The following is a 16,062-nucleotide window of genomic DNA, read 5'->3' on the forward strand; positions in this document are numbered from 1 at the left end:
CCATTCCTCTGTTGATGGACATTGAAGTTGCTTCCATGTCCTGGCTATTGTAAATAGTGCTGCAATGAACATTGGGGTGCATGTGTCTTTTGGAATTATGGTTTTCTCCGGATATATGCCCAGGAGTGGGATTGCTGGGTCATATGGTAGTTCTATTTTTAGTTTTTTAAGGACCCTCCACACTGTTCTCCATAGTGGCTGTATCAATTTACATTCCCACCAACAGTGTAAGAGGGTTCCCTTTTCTCCACACCCTCTCCAGCATTTATTGTTTGTAGATTTTTTTGATGATGGCCATTCCGATCAGTATGAGGTGATACCTCATTGTAGCTTTGATTTGCTTTTCTCTAATAATTAGTGATGTTGAGCATCTTTTCATGTGTTTGTTGGCCATCTGTATGTCTTCTTTGGAGAAATGTCTATTAGGTGTTCTGCCCATTTTTTGGTTAGGTTGTTTGTTTGTTTGTTTTATTCAAACAGAAAGTCACAAAAATTATAATCATCCTCATCAGTTCACTCAGTCCCATGTAATTAATTTTTTTTATCTTGATCTTTTGTTAGCACTTTTATGAATTCATCAGTTTTCCATTAGAGTTCTGAAAATGCTTCTTCATTCAGTTCAGCAGGATAGTCAGTTGCCAGAAACCTGTCCTTGTCAGAGTCTTTTCCATGAATTCCTTGAAGATGAAACCCTTTTATAGGAACATTTTTGCAAAAGCATCAGAGTACACCCAGAACTGTCTGTAAATGAGAAAAGACTTAAAAATGACCCTGGTTAAAGATTTGATGAAAGTTCATAGTAATGCAATTGACAAGGAAATTTCGTTATTTCTGAGATATACATTTTAAAGTAATAACTAGAATTATGACTTATAACATTATACCAGAACATATAAGATTTTTAGAAATTTCATGTAATGTCTGAAACACTATATTAACATATTTCCATACAAATAACCCAAAGAAAGTTTAGTATTAGTTGTTTTGTTTGTTTGTTTGTTTATACTGCAGGTTCTTATTAATCATCAATTTTATACACATCAGTGTATACATGTCAATCCCAATCGCCCAATTCAGCACACCACCATCCCCACCCCACTGCGGTTTTCCCCCTTGGTGTCCATACATTTGTTCTCTACATCTGTGTCTCAGCTTCTGCCTTGCAAACTAGTTCATCTGTACCATTTTTCTAGGTTCCATATACATGCATTAATATATGATATTTGTTTTTCTCTTTCTGACTTTGTTTTTTTTTGATGTTGAGCTGCATGAGCTGTTTGTGTATTTTGGAGATTAATCTCTTGTCAGTTGCTTCATTTGCAAATATCTTCTCCCATTCTGAGGGTTGTCTTTTCATCTTGTTTATGGTTTCCTTTGCTGTGCAAAAGCTTTTAAGTTTAATTTGGTCCCATTTGTTTATTTTTGTTTTTATTTTCATTACTCTAGGAGTGGGTCAAAAAAAGATCTTGCTGTGATTTATGTAACTAAAGTCATTTTAAAATTAGTTTTTCGGGCTTCCCTGGTGGCGCATTGGTTGAGAGTCCGCCTGCCGATGCAGGGGACACGGGTTTGTGCCCCAGTCTGGGAAGATCCCATATGCCGTGGAGTGGCTGTGCCCGTGAGCCATGGCCGCTGAGCCTGCATGTCTGGAGCCTGTGCTCCGCAATGAGAGAGGCCACAAGAGTGAGAGGCCCGCGTACAGCAATAAAAAAAAAAAAAAATTAGTTTTTCGTAGAGGTGTAGATACCACCCAAATATTCCAGAAAAATTTTATTAAATAGAGAAAGCCATGGTGCCTGCCCCTTATGTCTTTTATGTTCTGCCTTTAGCCCCCCTGTAATTCTTTCCTATAGTAATATGTATGTGATATCTGGAGTTACAACACCATTTTGCAACCAAGATTAAGAAAGTCCCATGAAAAAGTTTGCACAGCAGGAAGATTGAAGGAGCCTGGGTCCTGGTTACATCCTTGAGCAGATGCACTAGCCCTGGGCTGCCTACCTTTGGAGCTGTTATTATATGAGAAAAAATAAATTAAGGTACTGGTTGTCAGGTTTTCTTTTACTTGCAGCTTAAGTCTTTCTAATACTCTAATTCTTCCTTGTTCGTTCAGATGCCCACCCTGGAACAAATCCACAATGGCTGGGGTAGGAGATAGGATCATGTTAGAACACAGGGTACCTCCCCCTATAATTAGTGTTGGAGAGAATGAGTGGTGAGTGTGGGATGTCATTTCTAGAAAAAGGGAAATATGGTAAGCAAACAATAGCATAAATGCCCGATTTAGAGAGAAATTTTTGAAGATTATCCCAGTATTGAGCCTGTGGATCTAAGATTAACAAAAATATGAAATTCAGCAAGAAGAACTAGCAAGTATAGGGGGGACAGGAGGTAGTCACTTTGATCCAGACAGTTGTTAAAAGAGTTGTTTCCACCAGTTTAGCCAAAGCTCTCCAGAAGTCCATTTGCCTGGACACAGCAGTTTCCTGGCCACCTACCCCTTCACTATACAATGCTCTCAACATCCATTCTAGGAGCCTTAAGAATATCATGGGTCAACTGAAAGGTGTGTGGGGGGAATCATTTGGGAAAATGTTAGGGACAAAGTGTTGGGATATATGCAGGTGTCCCTTCTGTTAGGCAATCAAGGAACAATGGGCATTGGGCTGCTGTTGAGTAATCCTCACCAGACAGAAATAAGAATGACATTTAACATTGCTCCTGGGTACCTGCCTCCATGATGATTTCGTGACACTAGCAACCAATGGTATTTGCAGAAGAGATGCAAAGCTGCTCCCATTCAAGTCATGGAGAATTCATCTGATTTGGTGGACTAGAATACTCTCCTGGAAAATACACATTGAAAACCTTTTAACTTAAACCCATATCAACATCTTACTAAGCTTAGGAGTCAAGAATTTGTTTCCTTTGTTCTCTGTATCTAACTAGAGTGACATTTTCTCCGATGTCTAACTGTTTAGCTAGGACCAGAACTTGCTTCTAGAAATGATGGTGTTGAATGAATGCAGAGGGAAGGGAAGCACATTTAAAATACTGTCTCTTATTGCAGACACATTGAATTTAAGATGCTGGTGGGCTGTGTAAATCAAAATGTGGGTCCAGAAAGGGGTAAGAACTGGAAGGGTAGATTTGTGAGATACCCACAGCCGGAATGATGAAAAGTTCACAGAAGAACTTTTAGAACAAAAGGGTTCAAAGTCCGAAGGCAGAGCACAAGACACATTTAATGACAAAAGAAACAAGAAGTCTTGGGACCTTTGGTGCTATGTTCCAGAGGCATGGGGTGGGGGGCATCAAGGAGGAGAGTGTGGCCAGTGGACAGAAAGCTGCACTTTCTGATCAGAGAACTTAAGTGCTGAGTACCAGATACTAGAAATTATGAAGTCACTGGATGTCTTTGAGACAAAAGCTTCAGAGAACCAGATGAGGTGGCAGGTAATTTAAAAGAATATATAGAACAATAGTAGCTCAGGGTGGGCAGTTATAAGATGAATCTTTTGTCTGAGTTGGAAGACTTGAGCATGTTTTTGTTTTTTGTTTGTGTGTTTTTTGCTGAGAGGAGTGAGGCAACAGAGAGAACTAAAAATGCAAGAAGTGCACCGCTAGGAGACCCCGTGACCAGACCCAAGTTTTAATTCCTTTGCTCCTTTTCCCAAATTGAACCATTCAGCCTCCATTCAGAGAGCACAAAGGTCAAGGAGAATGGGAATGAGGACTGGGTGAAAGGATTAAACACTTTTGGTCCTGATATATGTACCTTCAAGGGACCAGGCTTTCTTGCTCCAAATAGTTGGTCCTACCCTCACCCTCATTCTAACCAGTTCCCAGGCAGCCTTAATGTCCTAGCCTCAACTGTAACCGAAGGGTTATGAGAACTTTGTGGGGTAACTATTCTTGGTCAAACTGAATCCTGGTCATTCATTCTTCCTATAGACACTTATTTATCACTTTCTATGTGCTATGTTCAAAACAACCCCATAATTTTTTTTTCTCCCGTTGTGGAGCACAGGCTCCGGACGCGCAGGCTCAGCGGCTATGACTCACGGGCCCAGCCGCTCCGCGGCACGTGGGATCCTCCCGGACCGGGGCACAAACCCGCGTCCCCTGCATCGGCAGGCGGACTCTCAACCACTGCGCCACCAGGGAAGCCCAGATGTAACCACTCTTATTACCCTCACATGATGAATCAGGAAACTGAAGTTTAGGTTTAGACAGGGACCAAGTGTAGACCTTGTTTCTAAGGCTGTCTTAACATTACTGCACTGTTCTTCATCTGACCCAGAGTCACTGTCCACTAAAACAATGAAACCAATATTTTCTAAATACCTGCACCTTATTAGGAACTTCAGAGTATGCAAAGGAGCTAATACCCTCCTCCCACCCTCCTAGAAAGAGATTCCATTTGAGCCACCAGATAACCTCTTTAAATGAAATACCACACAGGCAGTCCCCATTCTGCATGGTACTTTGGGATCATAAAAATGATCATGCACACAGAAGCCAGAAAAATCAATCTGAATAATCAATGTGAAAAAAATGATTGTTTTGTGATCTTTAAAAATGTTTTGTCAAAACATTAAAGATTTAGTTACTGTAAGTTATAAATGAAAAAATATCAAAACTAGTAGTTATTTAGTACAATGCAATTTAAAGCATTAGAAACATTCAGAATAAAGTGTTTTATTTCTTTGCACTTATCAAGAATAGTTTCAACAGTGCTTGCATTTTTTGTTGTATATCTTTATGATATGGAACGAGCATTTTTTCTATGCCTTGGTGAATTGTCAGCCTCCTTTCTAAGTTTGGATTAGCTTCCAATATTTTATCCTTTGTGCTTTCAGTGTTGTGAAATATTCCAAGAATTCCTTTAATGTGAAGGTTTTTTGTTTGTTTATTTGTTTACCAGCATAACTTCCTCTGGGACATCTTTAGCTGGCTTGTCATAACCACTTTCCTCAGTTATGTCAATAAGTACGAAGTTCCTGTGATGCTTAATTTTATGTTTCAACTTGGTTGGGCCATCGTGTCCAGATATTTGGTCAAATTTTGAACTGCAATATCAGCTTTCACCTCGGTCTCCAGTGTACTGGTTCATTATGCAGATTTTGGACTTGCCAACCTCCATAGTCATGGGAGCCAATTCCTTAAAATAAGTCTCTCACTATTATATATAAACATATCCTATTGGTTCTGTTTCTCTGGAGAATGCTAACACAGTTCCTCTGGCTAAATATCTCTCTCAGTGGTGGTGATGACATTTCCATGGTCAGCTTTTTCTAAATCTATTTATATTCAATTAGAATTTCACTTTTTGTCGCTTTACTACACTTTCGTCTCTATTGTCCAATTACCTCTTTCAGTATCATTTTTGTAAAATGTCACATGAATTTATTACTGTTAGACAAAGAAGCAACATAGTTACCCACTTTGCTCTCAGTATGTAGTGTGTATATGTTAATTCCAACCTCCTAATTTATCCTCCCCACTGCCACATTTTTCCCCTTTGGTAACCATAAGTTTGTTTTCAAAGGCTGTGAGTCTGTTTCCATTTTTAAGTAAGTTCATTTGTATCATTTTCTTTAAATTCCACATATAAGTGATATAATTGGTATTTGTCTTTCTCTGTCTGACTTAATTCACTTAGTATGATAACCCCTAGGTCCATCCATGTTGCTGCAAATGGCATTATTTCATTCTTTTTTACAGCTGAGTAATATTCCACTGTATATATGTACCACATCTTCTTTATCCATTCCTCTGTCAATGGACATTTAGGTTGCTACAAACAGTCTTTCAAAAAAAGTAATGTGATTGGTCAGTGAATATCATGTGCACCTGTTATTTATGTAGCGATTTGTGGACTGAAGAGCTAGCACAAAGTTTGCGCTTTATTTTTTATTTTTTTTAACATCTTTATTGGAGTATAATTGCTTTACAGTGGTGTGTTAGTTTCTGCTGTATAACAAAGTGAATCAGCTATACATATACATATATCCCCATATCTCCTCCCTCTTGCATCTCCCTCCCACCCTGCCTATCCCACCCTTCCAGGTGGTCACAGTGCACCGAGCTGATCTCCCTGGACTATGCGGCTTGCACTTTACATATCCATCTTTATCTCTATCTACCGTGTGTGTGTGTGTGTGTGTGTGTGTGTGTGTGGTAACTGAATTTGAACTATGTTGTTGGGGAGCTGGTGATATTTAACTAAACCATGGTAACTAACTGAAATTTGTGCATATTGAGGTCATGCAATTCAAGGACTGCCTGTATTTACTTTTGAATTGATTGTCTAGGTCCATAATTAATAAATCTCTACCATGAAGGGCAATAAAGCAAAGAAAACAGGTTCTCAGCTGAATCAGCAGCATCTCTGTAAAAATTCTACCATTTCATTAACTGTCATTCTTGAAATACCTGATACTTGTTTTTCTTGCCTATTTTCTGTGAATAACTGGCTGCTTATAGAATCACATAAAAATGTTCAAATATAGAAAGTGGTTTGTGGCAAAGACAACTATTTGTCCACTGAAAATCCATTCTCCTCTTCTTCCTTTAATTATGGTACTCCAGGTTTTAGTGGGGCATATAGCTGCCTCACTGAAGACTACATTCCCACCCTCTCTTGAAGCTTATGGCCAAATTCTGGTCTATAGGATGTGAGCAAAACTGTTGTATGCCATTTCTGGGTTTGTCCTTAAAAGGAAGGACTGTGTTCTTCCCTGGTCTTTTCTCCATTGGCTGGGATACAGATGTAAGAGCAGGAAGTGGAGCAGTTATTTTGAACCCAAAATGGAATCTGTGTTGAGAGTAGATGTCAGGGCTACTACCTCTGGACAGTTATATCAAAGAGAATAAACTTCAATCTTGTTTTAGCCAGTACATTTTGGGGTCTTTTTGTTACAGACATTTAACTCTAACCTAAAAAAAAATCCATGGATGGTTTCCTGTTTGAGAATAAGCTATAGCCTAACATAGTAATACAGGGGATTTATATATATCACACTAAATAGTTAATTGATTCTCCTCCCTTCCATTCCTAACTGAAAGAGGATAAGAAAAAAAAAACAGAAGGCTCTAAGTATAATCTCCTTCTGAGAGAATAAATTGAGCAGAACCTACTGAAGACAATTAATGATATAATGAAGCCACCACAGATAGGATGAGTAAAATCTGCCACTCCACAACGTGGATTTGATGTTCCACATTTATCAGTTACTGTGCACTAAGGCTATGAGCCTCTATTCCTAGTAACCAGACGTGCTGGTACGGAGGCTTCCAATAATTAAATCGAATTCCCAGGAACTGCTGAGGTCTGATGAGAGACAGTTACTGGCAATATTTACATAACTTTTGTGACAAAATAAATTTAATGTAGTGTCAATCAGTTAAGTCATTGACATGGAAATAATTTACCCTGATACAGTTCTTAAAATTTGTACATCATGGGGGCTTCCCTGGTAGCGCAGTGGTTGAGGATCTGCCTGCCAATGCAGGGGACATGGGTTCGAGCCCTGGTCTGGGAAGATCCCACGTGCCGCGGAGCAACTAGGCCCGTGAGCCACAACTACTGAGCCTGAGCGTCTGGAGCTTGTGCTCCGCAACAAGAGAGGCCACGACAGTGAGAGGCCCGCGCACTGCGATGAAGAGTGGCCCCCACTCGCCGCAACTAGAGAAAGCCCTCGCACAGAAACGAAGACCCAAAACAGCCAAAAAAATAAATTAATAAATTAAAAAAAAATTTGTACATCATGAAATATGGCTCTTTGGTAAGGAACTGATAAAAGATCTGATTCATCAACACCAACAAACGTGTAATACTCGTGTATATACACTAGAGGGCACTCACCTTCTACTATTTTCTATTTGAGCAACATTTACCATAATGGCTTTCAAACAAGTGTATAGAAGAATCACCTTGGGAATCTTTTTTTTTTTTTTTTTCACCTTGGGAATCTTATTTGAAAAGTATACCCTTAGGTTGTGAAGGAGCCTGTGAATCTGCATTTTAGTAAGAGGCTATAAGGGAGCATGGTTAAGAGGATGGCTCGTGAAGCCTGACCGCCAGCGTTTGAAACCTGGCTTTGCCGCTTACGAACTCGGACAATTATTTAACCTCTCTGTGCCTCGGTTTCCTCATCCATCAGATGAAGTTAGAAACAGCACCTACCTCTTATGGTTGTTGTAATGATTAAAAGAGTTAACCTAGAACATACAGCCTAATGTCTGGCAATAAATATTCACTCTATTATTAGAAGTTTTTGGGGGGTTTGTTTTTGGTTTGTTTTGTTTCATTTGGTTGGTTGTTTTGGTTTAAACAAAGAGTTTTATTTGGGCAGACCTGGGGACTGGGAGGGCCTGCACATAAAAGAAGGTGTTGGGTCTCTTGGTGGTGAAGCATGGCTTGTGCTGACAATGCAGGACCTGGTGGGGCAGCCGGAAGTTGATCTTGGAGTCATGGAATTGCTTGACTGATGGTGGGGGACATCTGCTGGCTGTGATCTCCTCCACCTTCATGATCTGGATCGAGTGGGCCCAGGTGCGGGGCCGGGCGCCCACGTCGTGGTCTGCAGGGCTCAGGAGGGGACAGGGTGAATTGTACATCCTCCCAAACCTCCCATCACGTGGGGGGGAGGTGGGCACTTGGGGACCCGGTGGTCACAGCATCTGGTCCCAGCAGGCACTGGCTACCACGGATGTAGACCCTCCAAATTCACTTTGAGAGGCATGACCGCAGCCCCCAAAGGCAACGAGATCCACTTGCTGGTAGCACCTCTGTTTAAATTGTTGCTATATGAAACAGCAGTTCTTGGGGCTAGGGCCTTAGAAGTGTTTAATAAAGATGCTCATTGATTTTGTTTCAAAGAGACTTGAGAACCATGCTTGAGAAACACAGGACTCTTTTTAAAAGAAAAAAGAAGATATTTTCAACATTCTACCCAGCTGGGCTGAGATTTCAGGCTTTAACCTCTGCTAGAGTGAAAACGGAATGGCAGGAACCAAAGGTACAGGGTGGAGAACGGAGCAGGATGAAGCTGGTCTTCGTATGTTTTTCCAGAGAGTTTGTATTTTATTCAGAAGTCAGTGGAAATTCATCTAAGACATTGAGGCAGAAGATGGCATAATCAGATTGATATTTGAGATAGATCACTCTGCAAGTGGAGTGGGGGATGGAGAGTGAGTGGTGATGCTGAGGCAGATAGATAGGGGAGCTCAGGTAGATGCAGAGCTGCTACTTTTCCATCCTACGGAATGGTCTCCAGAAAGCATTACAATTATTTACATTAGTGATTCCAGTATTAATAATTTGAAGCTTATAAATGCTTTCTTCTTAGTTCAAAATAGAGTGGAGTTTGTAATGAAGCACTCTGCCCCAACCCTACCCTATGATTTATACACACTATAGAATATACAGTACCTGGCAGGCATCCTTCCTGGGTTTTTTTTTTTTTTAATTAATTAATTAATTAATTTATGGCTGTGTTGGGTCTTCATTTCTGTGCAAGGGCTTTCTCTAGTTGTGGCAAGCAGGGGCCACTCTTCATTGCACACGCAGGCTCAGTAGTTGTGGCTCACGGGCCCAGTTGCTCCGCAGCATGTGGGATCTTCCCACACCAGGGCTCGAACCCATGTCCCCTGCATTGGCAGGCAGATTCTCAACCACTGATTCACCAGGGAAGCCCTTCCCTAGGTTTTGAGGCAGTCACCAACTGCCTCACAACACCAGAGGCTGTAAAAGGGGCACATTCTGCACCCTGACTCGTGATACTGTAGAGGTTGGGGTAGATTTCCAGTAGCCGTGGCAGCTTTAAAGTGTCTGATGCAAAAGGTTTAAAATAAACTTCAGTTCTGCTCTATCACTTCCCCAGCCAGAATGGGAGGAGCTGCCAGTGGGGTGGGAGGAGTGTAGGAGGAGGGGAAGGCTGAAGTCACACTCTCCTTATTGGCTTTACCTAAAATTCACCAACACTGTTCTGCTACCGTCAAATTAGCAGAGTCAACAGTGCTAGGGAAAATAGCTACATGAGTCTTTTCTCTAGTTCCTGAGGAGGGGCTATAAACGATTTTATGAGAAAAGGATCCATCCCTGGAGCCCTCTCTGACAGGATCAGTTCCTACTTGTGCACTCAGCCAAGCCTTATATATCACCCACATACCTTGTCACTAAATTCCTTAGAAACATATCTGTTTCTAAGTCTCTGAAAACATGCAAAATGTAAATAGATAAAACAGCTCTTCCCTCTGTTGTTCAGATTGCAGAATCATAGGTTATTATCTTAGACTGCTTAGAGCTAGAAAGAACCTAATCCAATGGTTTTCAAATTTGTTTTAGTATCAGATCCCTTCAAATGAAATCCTGTCAAGTTCAATTAATGTGTTCAATTAATTGAACATTAATATGTGAACAGAAAGCAGAGCTACTTCTATTTCTATCTGGGCAATGCCTCTCTCTGTGTTTGTCACACCTCCAACACCCTACTGTGTGAATTAATTCTTTGAACACCCGGGACTTAGAGGAGCAAAGTCTGATTTGGAGCAAAGTCATGATTAAACAATTTCTTCCATTTTACAGAGGACAAATATGAGTCCCAGAGAGTTAGTAATTATTTGAGTAGAGTGTAAAATCAACAGGGGGATGCAAAGAAATAAAATCAAAGGTTATTGTTCAAATGCATGATAGAGAATAGAGTTTGGAAAGGATTTTCTTAATGGTTTCTTCAGAGTTGGATCAATGAGTCAAGAAAAACATGATAAATTGCAATGTGTGAGGGGCAAGAAGAAGGTTTAATTTAGATCTAGAGAAGGATTTCAATAGAAAGAGATGCAAACTTTGGAACGTTGAAATCTCTGGCCCAGAATTTGTTCAATGTGGCAAAGCTGCATACCTGTCTACAGAGAATCAAAGCCAGCTTTTAATTAAAGTCCTGCATTGTGGTGGAGACCTTCAGCCCTATCAGCCATTAGTCATCATCATCCTTGGCATTATCAAATATCCATTACAGGTCTTTACAAGTTTAACCCAGAGGTCCTTTTTCCACTCGACATGGTTTGTGCAGATCAACAGTTTAGACAGACAACAACATGGTAATTTCCCGAAGATTCGTAGGAGAAAAACTACTCAGTTCCAACCTTTCTTGCCTTTGTTTCTGCATTCAAAATCAAACTCAAAACTTGCCTGGTCCAGGAAGTGTCTACCCACCTGACTTGGTTCATTGCTGTGCTCAGCACTTCCGTCTTTAACTTACCTTGCTGAACCTCTGTTCCTCACCTGTAAAGTAGAGATAAGAAAGATTTCTTACTGGGCTTATATGAATAAACGGAAATAAAATACATTAGCCATTTAGCACAGTGCCTGGCACATAGTAATTATATTAAAACTGTTAGTTTCAGCATGAATATCTGAAAAACCAAGGTCAAATTAATAAAAATTAGAAAGAGGTTAAATTTCTCTTTAGGTATCTTTTCACTTAGAATCCACTCTAATTTCTGGGCTCTGTTATTTTTTATTTTTTCTCTTTTCCCCTTTCTTTCTTTTTATTCTGGAATAATAATGATCAACTTTCATTAGTGTAGAGGTTAACTGATGATAGGAATCAAAGCAGAGAATAAATTAGATACCCTATTCAATACTGTAGTTTGCCTTTAGTTACAAACTTTAGAATTGCATTCCCTTAGACAGCAGAGGTGTTTGTTTCCCATGCCTCTTTCATCTCTAAATGGTTAGAGAACATCTGTTTTTTTTTTTTTTAGAACATCTGTTTTTAGTTAATACATTCTATAGTGTTGGACAAGGTAAGTATCTCTGGAAATAAGCATGTGGTCAATCCAGACCAGCTGAAATTAACCCACACTATTCAAGTGGAAATTCTAGAACTGAAAAGTTCAATAGCCGAAATGAAAAATTCAATGTATAGGCTTAACAACAGATTGAATATTTCAGAAGAAAGGGTTATTGAACTTGAAGACAAATCAATAGAAATTATTCAACCTGAATAACAGAAAAGTGAATAATAAGAAAGAACGGCAAAAGAAGTTCCACGCGGGAAGCTGATAGCAATACAAGCCTACCTAAGAAATAAGAAAAATCTCAGATAAACAATCTAAACATACACCTAAAGGAACTAAAAAAGAAGGACAAACAAAACTCAGTTGAGAATATGTTTCCTTTAAATCCAAAGATTACCACAGAATTCACCACTGTAACAGAATAAAGGAGAAAAGTCATAAGATCAACTAAACAGGTGATGATAAAGATATTTGACCAACTTCAACATTTATTCATGGTTTAAAAAAAACTCTTTAGCAGAAACTAACACAACATTGTAAAGCAGCTATACTCCAAAATTAATTCAAGAAAAGAAACTCTTTGGTATAGCCACAATGGGAAATAATTCAGCACTTCCTTATAAAACTAAACATGAAAACACCATATGACCCAGCACTTTGAACTCATGGACATTTATCCCAGAGAAGTGAAACTTACGTTCACACAAAAATCTATACATAAATTTTCAAAGGAGTTTTATTCATAATAGCCAAAAACTGAAACAACCCAGATGTCCTTCAATAGGTGAATGTTTAAACAAAGTGGGATATATCCTTACTATGGAAAACTATTCAGCAGTAAAAAGGAATGGACTCTTTATATGTCAAAAAACTTGGACGAATCTCCAGGGAATTATGCTGAGTAGAAAAAATCAATTCCTAAAGATTGCATAGTACATAATCTCTTTGATTTATATAAAATGTTTAAAATTTTTTTTTTTTAGAAATAAGGAACAGATTAGTGCCTACCAGGAGTTAGGAATAGTAGGCAGGGAGAGGAAAGAAATGTGCTTATAAAAGGGCAACATGAGGAATCCGTATGGTGATGGAAACGTTCTGTATCTTGACTATGGTCAACTTACACATGAGATAAAATTGTATAGAACTAAATACACATGAGTGTAAGTAAAACCAGAGAAGTCTGAATAAGATTGTTGGATTGTAATGTCAAGGTCTTGATTGTAACATTACACTGTATCTCTGCAAGATGGCACCACTGGAAGAACCTGGGTAAATGGTACAGACTCTCTCTGTATTATCTCTTACAACTGCATGTTAATCTACAAATTATCTCAAAATAAAAGGTGTAATTTAAAAAACCACTCCTAACAACCTAGTAATAGGTGAGAACTTCCAAATCTGATCAAAAGTAGTTCTAAAAAGCATATAACAAACCTTATACTTCTTGGGGAGATAGGTTTCTATTTTAAAAAGTAAATTTTAAAATGTTATCCATTAGTCTAGATTTCTTAGAGGAAAGCGGGATGGGAAAAACTGATCTCGGAGAGTGAGCAGTGAGCGGTGCCTTGAAGCGAGATCTTAGCTCCCTGCCCAAGAACTGAACCTGGGTAGCCTGGATGAAAACCAGGAATCCTAGCCACCAGTCCACCAGGGTCTAGAAGCTAAAAGCAAAATTCCCCTGGCCCTTGCCCCCATTGAAAAATGCATTTCTCAAGGAGGCAAACATGTAAAAACAGGTACATTATTAGAGGCGCAGCACAAGTGGGAGAGCACACAGAGAAACTGTTTAGTTAAGACAGAAGTAAGGCAGAGATACACACCCAGAGAGAAAGGGGTGTGGGCATCCTCCCTAATGAAGAGGAGGACGGTAAAGAGGTGTCTAACTCACTTATATAGGGCAGTTCCTCCAGGTCTTTTTTTTAACTTTGGCCAATTATCTGGTTTCTTTTCCCACACCTGACCTTCCCTAGGCACCTCCCCAACATGCGTGCACAAGTTTTTTCCAAGATGGATTCCAGTCCAGAGGTCTATGGGGGGGCTTGGCATCACTTATTATGGGGTGGTGCCCCTCCTTTTTGACCCCCAAGGAGCCTTTCTGCACATGTGCAGTGTCTCCCTTGCCCCAAGGACGGGAAATATGTGACCTATTGATCTTTCCTCAAACAGGGTTTAGCCTCTCTCTGTCCCCGCAGTGACTGTTATCTTAAAGTGTCCATAGTCCAGCTATTTACCCTGTCCCTGTTGTTTTTTTCCTATCTCGAAGTGCAAATGGGAGGCTGGTTGTAAATATTTAGCCTAGAGCCCACCTGCCTCATTCCTCAGGAAAAGTTAACAGAAGGCTAGTTGTAAATGCCTAGCCTTGGAGCCTATCTATCTCCTGCCTCAAAACCAAAGGCCTAAAGAATGTTTTAAAATACTTTTCTTCCCCACAAAATGTGTTTAAGATCATATTCCCATCATTGCCAGCCAGCATTTTAGCCCTTGCCAATGAACTTCACAGATCACAGAAACCCACCCTTCATAACCCTTCTCCCAACACCTGAGCCTAATCCCTGCACGACCCTCTCCCAGCTGAAAGACTTGTTCGTGTTGGCTGTTACTTTAGCAGTCGCATTCCAGCCACTGAATCATATTAAGCTGAAATCAAAACCAAACACATATTCCTCTAAGAAACAGCCAAGGCTTCCATGCTAAATACCAAGCATTTCTCCCCAGCAGTCCAGGAGTTCTAGCACTTTAAGATGTTGACCAAGTATTGTCCAGACTACAGGTCACTGCTTAGAAGTTTTTGTTGCTGCTGCTGCTGTTGATGGTGGTGGTGATGCTGTGTGTGTGTGTTTTCAAAACCAATGTAGAAAAGTTCATGCAATAGTCTGCTTTCATTTTAAGAAAAATGATTACAGTATAATTTGTATAATAAAATCTCTTCTGAGAGATTACAATTTCCCTTCTGTTGGATGATGGCCAGGTTGTTTTGGGTGGGCAAGGGGAATATGCAAAAGTAGTATTCATGCTTTTTCAATGAAACATGCATTTAAATGAAACACGCATTTAAATGAACCACAAATCAACATGTCAGTTGAAGCTATGGAACTGGCTACTACAGTGACTTTATTTATTTTTTTTAATTTTAAAAAATTTTACATTGGAGTATAGTTGATTAACAATGTTGTGTTAGTTTCAGGTGTACTGCAAAGTGATTCAGTTATACATATACATGTATCTATTCTTTTTTGAGTTCGTTTCCCATTTAGGTTATTATAGAATGTTGGGCAGAGTTCCCTGTGCTATACAGTAGGTCCTTGTTGGTTATCTGTTTTAAATATAGCAGTGTGTACATGTCAATCCCAAACTCCCAAGGTTTTGGTGCTTGTGATAATGTCTTCAGAGAAATTATGCAGTCTAAAACACTAATGTATTCCTACTCTTGTGTATTTAATTTTCTATGAAATATATTTATGTGCATATCCATTATCATATCAATCACAATGCCTGCTTGTTGTTATTTCCTTGAGCCTATTAAAGTAAATGATTTATGTTTTCCCTAGAAGTTCATATACAGTGTTTTTTTGTTCACTCATAAAAACCATATTTATTTTGAAAGCTATAATTTCACATACTTATACTAGAATTATATATAATAAAGTCCCAGCCTGTAGAGAACAAGTTAGAAAATAAATAGGCATACCTGAAGTAGAAAACAAATAGGCATACCTGAAGAAACAAAGAACAAATTTCAAATATCTTATATTGTACACAGGATTATTTGCTATTTATCAAATTTTATATTTTGTTTAATATTTTTTCATTTTTTTCCATAAAAAAGAGTCCATAGTATAGTTAAATTTTTTGTTTGTTTGTTTTTTTGGGTACGCCCGCCATGGCTCACGGGCCCAGCTGCTCCGCGGCATGTGGGATCTTCCCGGACCGGGGCTCGAACCCACGTCCCCTGCATCGGCAGGCGGACTCTCAACCACTGCGCAACCAGGGAAGCCCTAGTTAAATGTGTTTTAAATGTTTGTATCCTTATAGGTCTTTTCATAGTCTTACATAAATAAATCACAAAAGGAAAGTATTTATTTGAATACAATGAGATGATTGGCACATTAGAAAAAGCCTTGATTTTCGGAGTCAAACAGAGATGAGTTCAAAATTCAGACTTTGCTACTAATTAGCTGTGTGATTGTAGGTGGGTGACTTGACCTCTCTTAGACCTTGCTTTTTACCTCCCTAAGAAGGAATAACATCTGCTTT

At 39.4% G+C, this 16,062-nt stretch overlaps 1 non-coding gene across 1 annotated transcript; it reads right to left on the bottom strand.

Annotated features, from left to right (window-relative positions):
• Nucleotides 1-8,715: 8,715 nt before the first annotated feature.
• LOC115802439 (small nucleolar RNA SNORA68) lies at nucleotides 8,716-8,847 on the bottom strand. The gene has a single exon (XR_004022898.2). It is a non-coding gene; the product is annotated as a small nucleolar RNA SNORA68 (small nucleolar RNA).
• Between the last annotated feature and the right edge of the window lie 7,215 nt (nucleotides 8,848-16,062).

This window comes from Delphinapterus leucas, chromosome 4, assembly GCF_059928025.1.
Source record: "Delphinapterus leucas isolate spDelLeu-1000000601 "Yukka" chromosome 4, BTC_Dleu_Yukka2, whole genome shotgun sequence".
Classification (NCBI taxonomy): domain Eukaryota; kingdom Metazoa; phylum Chordata; class Mammalia; order Artiodactyla; family Monodontidae; genus Delphinapterus; species Delphinapterus leucas.